This window comes from Pyrus communis, chromosome 13 (genome assembly GCF_041283825.1).
Source record: "Pyrus communis isolate YQ-2024b chromosome 13, ASM4128382v1, whole genome shotgun sequence".
Taxonomy (NCBI): Eukaryota; Viridiplantae; Streptophyta; class Magnoliopsida; order Rosales; family Rosaceae; genus Pyrus; species Pyrus communis.
In genome coordinates, this window is record NC_142577.1 from 4,370,717 (window position 1) to 4,384,686 (window position 13,970).

The 13,970-nt window shown below is 37.9% G+C and overlaps 1 pseudogene; it reads left to right on the top strand.

Moving 5' to 3' along the window:
* The first annotated feature begins 10,312 nt into the window (after positions 1–10,312).
* On the top strand, positions 10,313–13,322 carry LOC148691632 (uncharacterized; annotated as a pseudogene).
* The last annotated feature ends 648 nt before the right edge of the window (positions 13,323–13,970 follow it).

The following is a 13,970-nucleotide window of genomic DNA, read 5'->3' on the forward strand; positions in this document are numbered from 1 at the left end:
ATTTGGGTTGGGCATGTTACTTTCTACTGTAATTAGGACTTGAGAGGTCCATGCAGGCCCCAGGGAGTGCACTTCTACCTCTTTGAAGAAAAGTGAAGTTTGCAGGCCTACCCGAGGGCGATGAAGGTCGTTGAGCAAGCGGCGCATGGTGGCGATGCCCTCGTCTAATTTGCAGGGAGATGGAGTAGTTTTGGGGGCCATTGGTTAATTTTGAAGAGAATAGGGAAGAATTGAAGTCAGGAAGCAAGAAAGAGCGAAGAACAAAAGAGAATTCTAGGAAATTCTGAAAATTTTGGGGACTATGGAAATTTGAAGGTTTGGAATTGCTAAGGTATTTGGCCAAGGGGTTTAACTGAAGATTATATAATAATGCAGTTACTTAACGTTGAAATTCGTAGGATAGTGCAAAGGTTTTGTTAAACAAACGACTGTGTTGAATGGTGCATGTCCTGAGTAAAGGCATCCAGTGGCTGCTTAATCATCATTAATGCCTCGATTTGCAAACTAAACAATGATTAAAGGGGGCACTATTTGGGTTAATATTTGAATATTGGGCTTTAATGAAGGAAAGCCCAAGGGTGCAAACTAAAAGGGACACTTGCCCAAAGTCCAGCACCGAGCCTAAAAGCAAATTAAAGCTTTCCCAACCAAGATACAAACCACGTGTCTATAATTCAAATTACAAGTGATGGAGACTAACCTACTATCAGCCAAAGAACACTTTACAGTTGCATTGCTAGTAAAAAGTTAGTGACTCACTACCCTCCAAGTGCTTTTGGGCAAGAGCAAAAGCTATAGCAGTCGGACCAAATTGTCTATAAAAGGGAAAACAGGCCCTAAAGACAAGGACTTTCAACCAATCAAACAAACATACAAACTATGCTCTCAAGCTAGATTTGCATTCAAAAGCTAAAATCAACCTAGATTTAGTCGTTTTAGCAATAATTTCCTTAGAAAAGTTATCTTTTCTCTAGTATAAAAGCTTTGCTACCTCCCTCAGTGTTGTAGTATCGATTCCCTCGTGTAAACTTGTTTACCATCCATCCTTTTTTAGCATACAACCCTCTATAAATTCAAAGAGAAGTGACTGCAAGAAGTTCAACCTTGCCAGACAACGTGAAATCTTGCCCGAAGCTCTTTGTTAATTTTCTAAATTAGTAGATCTATTGCTTAATACATTCTCCAACATGTATTCAAGTTATTTCCACATGTTTTTCTATTTTAAATGTCCCATTTGTATTTGGATTTGGTTAGCTTAGTGGATATGTTTTCATTAAAGATCAGTTTAGGATCAAACAAATAACTTAAGGGGCTCTGGACTCCCTTCATTCAGACATACAAGACCATGAACTAAAAGTCCTTGTTTACAAGGCAAGAAAAAGAACTTAATACAGACTTAACCCATCTGTGACAATCCTTTGGTAGCAAGAAGTTGGAGTAACTTAGGGCACAAGTAATCAGCTTAAAACACACTTGTTACACATCTGCTATGCTGAGATAACGGTGGCACGCCTAAGCATTTAGTTAGTTTTGATTGCGAGCCTCAAGGCCTACACCTACGGCCCCACAAAGGCACCTTTCATAAATAACTTTAAGCTCTTATTGCAGTACACCAGGCAAGCAAGAGCCCGACTACCAAACATATACATCCAAAGTGCCAATCCCTTGGGGAGTTGTGTTGAGGTCCAAGGAGCCTTCTCCAAAGAAATCTTTGCTCGAACAGGTATTTTGTATAGTAACGAGGAATTGACTACGGATTGTTGCGCAAACCTTGTGGATATAGGATAGGATTGCAGCAGAGGTTGGTAAAACTAATACTCTTAGAGGTGACCTTCGAAGGCAAAGCTTCCGAGTCATTGCAGAAGAGTTCCCAAATATGGAACAAGTGTGTCAAAGTTGTTGATCAAGCCGACTCACCTTCTCTTGTTGCTACCCTTGCTCTTTAATCTAACTTCTTGTTTGCATGCACTACAATCTACATGATGATGATTTAGTTAGCTAACATAAGATTTGTCGGAACTGAACAAATTAACCTATATTAAAGTAATGAATGAATTACACTATTTTTTACTTCTTAAGGAATATTAAGGACTTGTATAATACATTGTATTGAAATAAATAATGAAGCTACCCACAAAGATATCTACTACAATACTCACCTACTACTTGTTTTGATGTGATAACTAAGTCCTATTTCGTAATTTGCTTTTCTTCATCAAGAGATCTTTTATAGTTCATATTATTCGTAAGTTATTGCCTAATGGTCTTAGGGAGTTTTCCTAAGTCCTAGAAAAACATCTCAAAAGTGAATTAATCAAAAAACCATTTTTGTGTGAAATCCTTCTTTGCTCTCTGCTTTTCTTCTTCTCTACAGCAGCTTCCCAGGGCCGGCCCTCGTCCAGTGCGAGCAGGGCGATTGTCCTGGGCCCAAAAAATCATGGGCACCAAAAATATTAGGTTGGTCTATTTATATATGTTTTAATAAGAATATAAATTCATAAAATTGTGGGTATGAGAATTAAAGTATGGAGATTGAGTTACTAGCAATGAACCCTAGATGGGTGTATTTATACCATCAGGAGAGAGGCATGTTTAGGATATAATCCTTGTTCTACTCCTAGAGAATCTTAGAGGGTATCTAGAAGTAGAATATTGCACCCTCTTAAGAGTTGTGATTACGATGCACACCAATTCCTAGATTGTACGAACTCCAAGACTTATAAAGATTTTATTGAGTCCATATCCAGATCAGATCGCATGTCTATGGAACAAGCATGGTCATCTAGTAGGGTCACTTAGATTTTGCCTATTGCCCCGAAATAGGGTGATGGTAGTATCATTGCTCTGTCAGATCTAGCTCTGCTCGGAGCTGTCAAGTCATTGACCGGACTTCTGAGGTAACAGCATTCGGATCAGCCTTACTTCGACCTTGGAAAATCATGGTTCCATAGGGATCAATAGTCATAGATCCTCTAAACCTCTAAGAATTTGCAAGTAGTTTATTCTGCCCCAATAACCAGAAGAAAGCTTTCGGGTGCAAGTTGTATTTTCTGTAAGAATCTTCCTTCGCAGTCAGTTTGTACATCAAAGAGGCTACAAGGTTGTAGTCAGTTTTAACAGAGAAGGGTCCATTAGGCCTTGTTTGGCACACTGTATGCAGCACTAGATAAGACTAATTATACAGACTCGGTTGTTTGGTGCAGTTCCATATTAAATAGAGTCCGGATTAATTAACCTGGCCTTACCTATTATATACGGCTAATGTGGTATACCTTATGCACTTTAAAAGATCTTTATTATTAGTTGGTTAGGCAATTGCTAACTCTCTCCGTCCCCTCGATCCACCACACCCACCACCAACTCTCGACACCATGTCCTTAGCGAACCACAAGCATTGTTAAAGACCAGCCGATGCCTAGTCGACGACCGTATCACTGATGAAATGATGCCCTAATTACAGATCTGAGGATGTTGGTGAAAGTGATGATGAAGCAGGTCTCTGTCTTTGTATTGGCTTTGTTTCGTCCTCTAGAAAAGGGTTTTACAGAGAGCTTCTTTCGTTTTGCAAATGCAAAATTGTGAGCAACTCTATTTGGTTTGCTGGGTTGAGGAAGGTGCGGTGGCGAAAAGCCATGTTCAACAATTGAGGTTAACTAAGGGTGGGGTCGGTATGGTGTTTGTCGCCGGAATTGAATGAGGGTGGTGTGGCGATGGTGTTTTTTGAGGTGTAGGGTGAATGAACAAAAGCGCTGATTTTTTTTTTTTGTTTTTTAATTTTTTTAAAACATATTAAAAAGAAATTTTGAAAGAAAAAATAATAATTTGGAGGTAGAATATATGATCACAAATTTTTTTTTCCTTTTTTTTTTCTCATTAATCATAAAAAAATTATCTTAAAATTAATAATAGTTCGAAATCTTTATCCCGGACAATACAAAACACAATATAAATAATACATCATTAGTTTGATATTGCACTAAACGCCCAACTAATTTAATCAATACCATTCGACAACATATTATCCAATTCGACTGAAATAGCCAGTACAGTCCAAACTGTCAAACGAGGCCTTAGTATCTACTTGTAACCAAGTTTTTTTTATTCCCTTCTCTCAATACAACATAAAAAAAAATTTGGTTTCTCTGTGTTTCTAAATTATTAAGCTTGAAATACTTTTCTAAGTATAATTTATCGAAGTCTTACGTGTGAAAACAAATAAGTTTTCTTATATGAAGTTTTGGCATAGTTTTAGCGTCGCCCTAGGCTTCAAAAATCTCAAGATCAACCCTATAGCTTTTACGATATCTTCATCTTTTTCTCATCTTTGTCTCGATTTGATTAGGATGGAAGCTGGCATGAATGCCAACATGGTATCAGAGCCAATCTGATCAATAAAGTGCCCATTTTTATGATTCTGGAAAGGGGAAAAAAATTCAAAAATGAGACCCTAAAATCAAAGCTTTTCATATCCGTGGTTAGTTCAAGCAATAATAGGGAGCTTCAAACTCCTATCCTTAGTGGAGTGAATTACAATTTCTTGAGGATAAAGATAAAGAAAATTTTGGTTTCTCAAGAGCTATGGGGTTTGATAGAAGATGACTATGCCGTGCCGGAAAGTATTGAAACTTTGATGGAGGCTCAAAAGAAGGATTTGAAGAGCACCGTCAAGAGAGATGCATAAGCTTCATTCAAAGTGTTGTCTCGGATGAATTTTTTCTTAAAATCTCATATGAAACCACTGCCAAATCTACTCGGGAGGTGCTTGACAAAGTGTATAGAGGCTCTAATAAGGTAAAGGCAATTAATCTCCAATATTTAAGAATTTGATTACATAAGAATGAAAAATAATGAATTACTGGATGATTATCTAAGTGTGGGACCAAGATTTTCCATGGTTGGAGTAAGCCGTGTTAGAATATGAATACCTTAGAAGTCCGGTTATAGACTCAACAGCTTCTTAGCAGAGCTGAATAAAGGGGTAGCGATGCCACCATCATCCTATTCCAAAGTAGTGGCAAAGTTCAATGATCTCTGTGATTGACCATTCTTGATCCGTAAGATATGAAAACCTAATAGGAATCAACAAATTTCTTATAATCTTGGAGTCACAATCTAAGGATTGGCGTGCGTTGTAAGTAATTAGACTCCTAAGAGGATGCAACATTTACTTCCCAGATATCCTTTGGGATTTTCCTGGTTTAATATGGGTTCCTTATCCTAAAAGGTCGTGACCTCGACTGGTATAAATACACCCTTCTAGGGTTCATCTTTGGTAACACAATTATCACACACTAATTCTCTTGCCTATTGCTTTAGTGTCATAATATTTGCTTACTAACTTGACAGTCAGAGAGAGTTTAAATGGCACACCCCTCTTGGCCCCTAGTCTTTGGCTACTTACAGTTGTTTATTATTATACAGATAAACAGATTTCTACCCCTCTTAGCAGTGCACGAATTTTGTTCCAACAACTGGTGCTTTCATTAAGAGTGAACTCATATTCCTCTGACCAAATCACTCTACCGTTGCGATGGCTATTCAAAAGCAACATCACTGTACCTGTGTCACCTCTGATATTGAAGATACTCCCACCATGGATCAAACATAGGTGAGCTTGCTGCAAATCTATGCTTCTGTCGATAAACTTCGAAAAGCTTCACGAATGAGGGAGTAAACAAAGATCGCCAACCTTGAGAGGCGTGTGAAGGCCCTTTAAAACATTATCTCCAGCTTTGAGGAGCCATTGGCTGAGGCAATATTTGTTCGATCCTAGCAAGAACCGCTAATTTGAACTCACAAGCGAAGCGCTGTCACCCCACTCTTGAAACATCATGCAAATTCTAGAAAGTTTGAGGGACCTTCAACGGAACCCATGTCTGATCCCTTAGAACACTGAAGCTCGTAGTACAGGTAGAACTATACAACTATCTAGTGATTTTTCAAGTCATGGACTGTCTAATTCCTCACAATGTTATACTTATCATAAGATTAGGGTAGTCCCTTCATCTTACCGTCAACTACTTCGTTATGGTGCACCTGGTTGAGTAAAACAGAATAATGGTGGTTAAGCAATAACACGATTATGTGCCGTTTGAAAACATGAACATGATCCGCAACGGAGAAGGAGCTCCACCACTCCCATAGATAGATCAACATAGCAATCACAGTATGGGGGTCAAGAAATGAGGTATAAATAATTTGATATTACCTTGACCCCCAAAACAACGACACTTCGAAACCCAAAGTAGACAGAGATATTGTCTACATCAACCTCGATAAGCTCAAGGATGCCAACTTCATCGTCGTAGTTTCCCACCCAAACTGGTTGGGCAATGTGGTGCTCGTGCAAAGAAAGAATGGGAAGTGGAGAGTTTGCATAGACTTCACAGACTTGAACAAAGCTTGCCCTAAGGATCTGTACCTTCTTCCTCGGATTGACTTACTGGTGGATTCTATGGTGGCACACAAACTGCTAAACTTCATGGATGCTTACTTCGGTTATAACTAGATCAAAATGTACGAGATGGACATGGATAAGACATCCTTCGTCATTGATTGAGGTATGTATTGCTACAGAGTTATGCACTTTGGTCTTAAAAATACAAGGGCAACTAATCAGAGGTTGGTCAATCGAATCTACAAGGAAAAGATTTGAGCAACATGGGAAGTCTTTGTGGATGACATGGTCGTCAAGAGTAACGAGAAGAAGGACCATCTCACTCGTAGTTTACCCTAAGTTGAGGCTACATCCACATTAGTGTAGCTTCAGTTTCCACTATGTAAAATAAAGGTTACATTATACAAAGGTGCTTGTTGCTATAGAGGCTAGAGTTTGCTTTCCTACCGAAGTGAGAGTGAAGGATCCCCTTTATAGAACAAAGGTTTCCCTCCCTTCTTATATACACCATAGGCTAAGTAGTGATGCTCAAATATTGAGGTCCAATATATGGTACAACAAAGCTTATTGTCCATATATATGTACAAGCCTACACATTCACCATGGAGCTGCAAAGTGGATCCTTAGATACATACAAGGTACTATTGACTTTGGTATTATCTAATGTTCAAACAAAATTATTTGGGTTCTATGACAATTATTTGGGAGGTGTTGTCGTTGACTTGGATGACACATTTGTTTATGTTTTGACAATTGAGACTGGTGTATTTTCTTGGGCGTCTAACAAGCAGAAATCAATTGGTCTATCAACTGTAAAGACTTAGTAGGTGTCGGCCTCAATTGTAATTTAGCAGCATGGCTGAGAAAAATTATGCAAGACTTGGGTGAGACAGCAGAATCAGCAATCCCTATTCTTTGTGATAACAAGTCTGCTATTACCAAGAGGAAGAATCATGTTTTTCACAACAAATCTAAGCATATTGCCACGATGCATCACTACACTAGAGGTGCAGTTAAAGAAAAAGAAGTGGATGTATTCTACTGTAGGACAGAAAAATTTGCGAATATCGTAACCAAAGAATTACTAAAGGATAGATTCATCTGCCTAAGAGAGCTTCTGGAAGTGAAGCAACAAAGCAATAAGAGGGAGCGTTGAAGTTAGTACTTACTGCTACTTGTTTTGCTGTGTTAACTAAGTCCTAATTTGCCTTTCTTCATCATGAGATCTGTTGCCACATGTATGACTCAGATTATTTGTAAGTTTTTGCTCAATGGTGTTACGGAGCTATCCTAAGGTCTGGGAAAATATATACCTCAAAAGTGAATTAATCAAAAAATCATCTTTTGTGTGAAAGATCTCTCTTTTTATTCTTCTTTATCGCAACTTGCTTATTTGATATCTCCATTATTTGTCAACTTTATATCTACATTTGATCAGGATGAATACTGAAGTCTAAAACAAAATGGTGGTTAATGACAAAAAATTAGAATCTCATGCACTATTTTCAAAATCACCTCAAATTTAAAGGGTGTAATGTGTAGTTAGCCCTTATTTAATATCAAATTTTCTATAATATAAATTTAGTCTTAGATAGGAACATGAATATTAAGGGGAAAAAACACACTAGACGAACAAGTAAAAATTAAATGCCACGGGCATATAACATAAATCCCCGTAACTATAACCGTGCTGAGAATAATTAAGACAGAATAAAAAACCTGTTATCATTAGTTTGTCAATTAATCAATAAGGAAACAAAAACTGATTTCAAACATTATGTATTGGTCCAATATCTACCAGAAGAAAATACGTTGAATCAGAACCAACAACATGGCAAGTTTTCAAAACGTGTTTGTGATGGCAGGGTTGGTGTTAGAAGCAATCATCCTTACGTCATTGAAAACTCATATATTTCATGCATTTATACCATCCATTTCTAGTTCTTTGTGATGTTTTAGAGTAAAAATGGTTGCATTTCACCCTATGTTGTATCAGTGTGTAGTTACATGCATTTTAAGATCGATTTGAAGTCAAAAGAAGTCACAACATGCCATTTTTTGGGTTGATCCTTATTCAAACATGGAAAGAAGTTTGGTGGCCAGCTTTGAAGCCCAAATAAAGAATCTAGGATGAATCTAGCTTGTTAGAAAACCAGGAACAGAATGGGGATATCAAGCCTAATTTGAAGGTGCCATATAAGGCAAAAACGTGCAAAATAATGGTTAAGTTGCTGCGATCACTTTGGAATATCTTGCAACCCCATTTAGTATATAAATACTACGGTTTCAGATCACTTTGAAACAAGCCCCCCTTGGGGTTACCCAGAGCTCTCTCTCTTTTCTTTCTTTGGCCTTTCTTCCAGAAATAAAATCTTATTTCCCATCGCCATCCGCTGCCACCGAAGAAACCACGCAGCCGCACTGTTCTTGGAGAAGTTCAACATTAGAATTGCTTCAAGGGGGTTTCTTCTATGAACTTCAATTTCACTCATGTTGTTCTTCATATTTATATATTATGTAATCATGTTGTGTAATTAAGTTCATAGTTGGGGATTTCGATGTAGCCTTGCAAAACTACTCTATGTTATTAAGTTATAGTATTCAAACTACCAATCTGTGTTCTTGTTTCATTCACTGGTTTTATAGTTTAATTTGTTTTAATGTTTAATCACCATTAGGGCTGCTTATGAATTATTTGATCAAGGTTGTTGTACACATCATGCTTAATCTTGGTGGACATGTGAATGAATGAAGAAACTACTATGCATACATAATGCCATGTGATTTCTTGGTTCTTTGAAGTTTTCTTGTTCTTAATGGATTCTTACTTGCTAATCTAAGTTGAATATCACAACTAGGTTGCATATTAGGAATACTTGATCACAACCACACATCAAATGGATGATCATAAATAAGTAAAACGAACCTTAGTTGCAGATTGGAGAGTTGAATACGTTTTCACTTAATTTTCATGGAATTGACTTGTAATGGTGAAATAGTTATCCCTTGTTCTGTTCCCATCATTTCTTATTATTCATATTTACATTCTCTTGCATTTTAAGTTACTTTACTTTTCAAATCAAAATCCAAACTCAATTTGTTAGTTTTATTGTTTAGTTAGGGTTCACATAAAGCTAGTAATTTGTAGAGGTCTAATAAGTTTTTGTGGTTCGACACCCTTACTTTTGCCATTATACTATCCTTATATTTGCACTTGAAAGGAACACAACAGTCATCGGCAGGACTTTCATCTGCATTTGGAGATTTGTATGGAAATTCTGATGATCTTGATGAATCATCGTCAATAAGCCCTAGTTCTATCACCACATAACATAGCAACAACATCATTCGAAGGAAAAGTTTTTGAGGCATTGGAGAAGAGTTCCCAAATATGGAACAAGTGTGTCAAAGTTGTTGATCAAGCCGACTCACCTTCCCCTGCTGGTGCCAATGCGTTTTAATTAAATTTCCTTTTTTCTTGTTTTACAATCTACATGTTGTTGAAGTGTGTTATTTCCTAGCCTCTAGAGTCTGCTACCAAGGGTGACCCCTAGGGTAAATCTTTAGGGTAAGGCTCAATGTAATCTCTAGGGTAAGGGTAAGGCTAAATGTATTATTGTAAATCCTTTCCCTTGATTTAAGGGAGGAGACTGATTGGGGTCATATTTTTGTGTAAGGTTTAGATTAGGTAGCCAACATACCTTCTTGTTTCTTGTCGGCTGCTTGCAGTGGCCATCCTTCCCATCTCTTTTCCCTCTCTCTTCTCATATGTACCCTAACTCACTCTTGTACACATAACATATGAAATATACATTGAAACTCTAAATTAGAAATCTACACGGTATTTGAGCAGGTTCCTTTGTGACTTGTCTCCGCCATTCTTGCTACTGCATTTTTCGTCCAAAAATCTGAACCATGGCTGAAGAAAGTTCAGTGAACCTTGATGAGGAAACTCAGCATAGTCTCTCCCCAAATTTCTCAGACATCAAGGTTAACACCAATCAATGTCTGTGTTCAGTTATCTTGAACAAGTTTAATTATCTCCCTTAGTCTCAAGCTATTTCTCTAGCTTTTGGAGGCAAAGGGAAATTAGGGTTTGTAAATGGAAGTGTTGAAGCTCCAGATAGCTCCTCCTCTACATACAATGCATGACTTTGCAAGGATCAACTTGTCATGTCTTTGCTGCTCAATACCATGGAGAAACATGTTGTTGAGATTTTTAGATACTACAATTCTTCATGTGAGATTTGGAAAACCTTGCCGGATATGTATGGAAATCAAAACAACTATGCACACGTCTTTCAACTTAAGAAAGACATTGCCAGTGCTTAACAAGAAGGAAAAGCATTTCTTCAATACCTTGGAAGCCTCAAGGCCATGTGGAATGAGTTGGATGTATACCTTCCATATACCACAGATCTTACCATTCTCCTAAAATGAGCCAAGGAAGACAGAATCTACCAGCTGTCAGGGAGTTTGAACTCTGAGTACGAGGATCTAAGGAGTCACATCTTGATGAGTCAAGAACTGCCCACTTTCAACAATGTTGGTGCAACTATCCAACGAGAAGAGGCAAGGAAGAAAGTAATGAATGCTGAGCACAACTTGAGATTGACTGAGACTCGTGCATATGCCTCAAATTACAAGACCTCAGAGGCTAAGGTGTACAAGGGTAGAAATACACACCTGAAATGCAAATATTGCAATGGTGTTGGCCATGTGGAAGACAAGTGTTGGGAACTTCATCATAAACTCAAGCTTAAGTTCAACAAAGATGGAAAAATGATACCAAGGTCCTTATAGCAATTTCAACCTCATTACAAGGCTCAACTTGCTAATGCACATCCTTTTATTATCTCACAACGATCCATGGAGTTCACTGCTAATCCATTGTCACTTATCAATGAGTTTGCAGCCTATCTTCAAAGTAAGGGACATGGAAGAGGTTCACAAGCTCAAGGCAATGAAGAGAACGGTCATGCAACCATGTTGGGATAGTTTGCCGGCTTTCTTGCTGGAAATGAGAAAGTTCCACGAGATGAAGCACCAGGTATGCTTAAAGCATTCACTACTGCTTTGTTAACTAGTACTGAAAATAATTGTTGGATAATTGATTCAGGAGCCACATATCATATGACAAAGAAAGTCACAAATTTGCATCATTTCAAACGTTTTTCAAGTCCTTTACATGTGTCAGTTGCAATTGGAAAAAAATGTCTTAGTTTTGGGAAAAGGAGAAATAAACTTACTCTCACACAAAACAAATTCCATTGCCTTATATATACCAAACTTTCCTTTCCAACTTCTGTCAATTGGAAAGTTCACAAACACCCTAAACTGCAGTGCCATTTTCTCACCAGATAATGTGATGCTTTAGGATGTTCTCACCAAGAAGATGATTGGTGAAGTGGCCTTCATAAATGGACTTTACTACCTGTGCAAGAAAGCCTATTTTACTTAGGTCCTTCAAGCTCAATCGAAGTCCATAGATGAAAACCAACTTTGGCATAAGAGATTAGCTCACCCCTCTGAAGTTATCTTGTCTAAACTATTTCCAAATTTTTGTAAATCTCATTATACTTGTGATACTTGTCAAATTTCTAAGTTTACTAGACTACCTTTTGGTAACTCAATGTCTAAGACAAGTAAACGTTTTGAAATGGTGCACACCGATGTATGGGGACCAGCAATTGAATCAATAGAAGGGTTCAAATACTTTGTCTTATTTGTTGATGACTTATCTCGAATGAGTTTTGTGTATCTTATGAAATCAAAAAGTGAAGTCCAAACTATTTTCAAAGATTTTCATATGCATGTTAAAACACAATTTCAATCAGACATTAAGGTGTTGAGATCAGATAATGGCACTGAATTTCTATACTACAACATGCTTCAATACATAAGTTTTTAGGGCATAATGCATCAAACCAGCTGTGTAGGGACTCCCTAACAAAATGGAGTAGCTGAGAGAAAAAATAAAGATCTCTTGGAGAAGACTCGTGCCTTCATGCTTCACATGCATGTTCCGAAGAAATTTTGGTCATTTGCTATCCTCACTGCCACTTACCTCATCAACCGACTCCCAAGTCGTGTTCTAAAGTTTAAATCTCCCTATGAAGTACTTGAAGGTAGAAAGATTGATTTGACACACCTCAAGGTATTTGGATGTGTTTGCTTTGTTCACATTCAATCCTTGAACCGTGATAAATTAGATGCCAAGGCAACCAAGTGCGTGTTTATGGGGTATTCTTTTACCCAAAAGGGATACGAGTGCTACAATCCGGCCACTAAGAAATGTATTGTGTTAAGGGATGTGAAGTTTGAAGAAGATTACCCTTATTTTACTCACAAGGGGAATACTGGAAGTCAGCTGGAGGAACTGTTTGAAATGTTTCCACTTCCTCAGAACATTAATAATCCAGTGTTGGAAGAAAGCTCAATTACTGTGATACCCGATAATAAAGAAATACAAACTGACTTAATCACTGATAGTCGTATCCTTGCCAATAAGAGAAACGAGGAATCTCATTCTGATCATTCACAATCTCCTATAGAGTCTCAAAGGCTTAGAAGAAATCCTCCTCGAACCAAAAAACCTCCAACTAGGCTGCAAAACTATGTTACTTATGCCTCACAGTATCCTATCAGTGAAAGTATCAGCCTCGGTGAGTTCTCAACATCTCATGCTGCATTTCTCTGTGAAATTGATAAATGCAGTGAACCTAGAAGATTTCAAGAGGCTTCTTTCCATCCACAATGGAATCAATCCATGGCAGATGAGCATTGTGCTCTGGAAGAAAATAAAACTTGGAGCTTGGTTCAACTACCACCAGGAAAAAAGGTTGTTGGAAGTCCTTGGATTTACAAGATTAAAGTCAAGACTGATGGTTCTATCGAGAGACACAAGGCTAAGCTTGTTGCTTGAGGTTTCACCCAAACCTTTGGGATAGATTATAAGGAAACATTTGCACATGTGGCCAAGATGAATTTAGGGAGGGTTCTACTCTCAGTTGTAATCAATTGTGGGTGGACTCTTTATCAAATGGATGTGAAGAATGCTTTCCTTCATGGAGAGTTACAAGAAGAAGTGTATATGCAGCCTCATCCAGGTTATGATGGTATTAAAGGCAACATGGTTTGTAAGCTGCACAAGGCAATCTATGGAAGGCTGGATTCCTACGAAGTAATACTGATTCCTCATTATTTGTAAGAACTGGCACCAATGGGAAATTGGTGGTGCTCATCTATGTGGATGATCTCATCATCATAGGAGATAGTGCTGCTGAAATTGAGGAACTAAAACTCTCACTACACCAAACCTGTGCTATCAAAGACCTTGGGAAGCTGAAGTATTTTTTGGGCATCGAAATGGCAACCTCTTCAAAAGGGCTATTTCTACATCAACGAAAATATGTATTAGATCTTCTTCAAGAAGCAAAAATGCTTAATTGCAAACCTGCCATCACTCTCGTGGACTCTAAACTAAGGTTGAGCACAGATGGACAAGCCATGCATGATGTGAGTTACTACTATCAACGATTGGTAGGCAAACTCATATATCTCACCATCACAC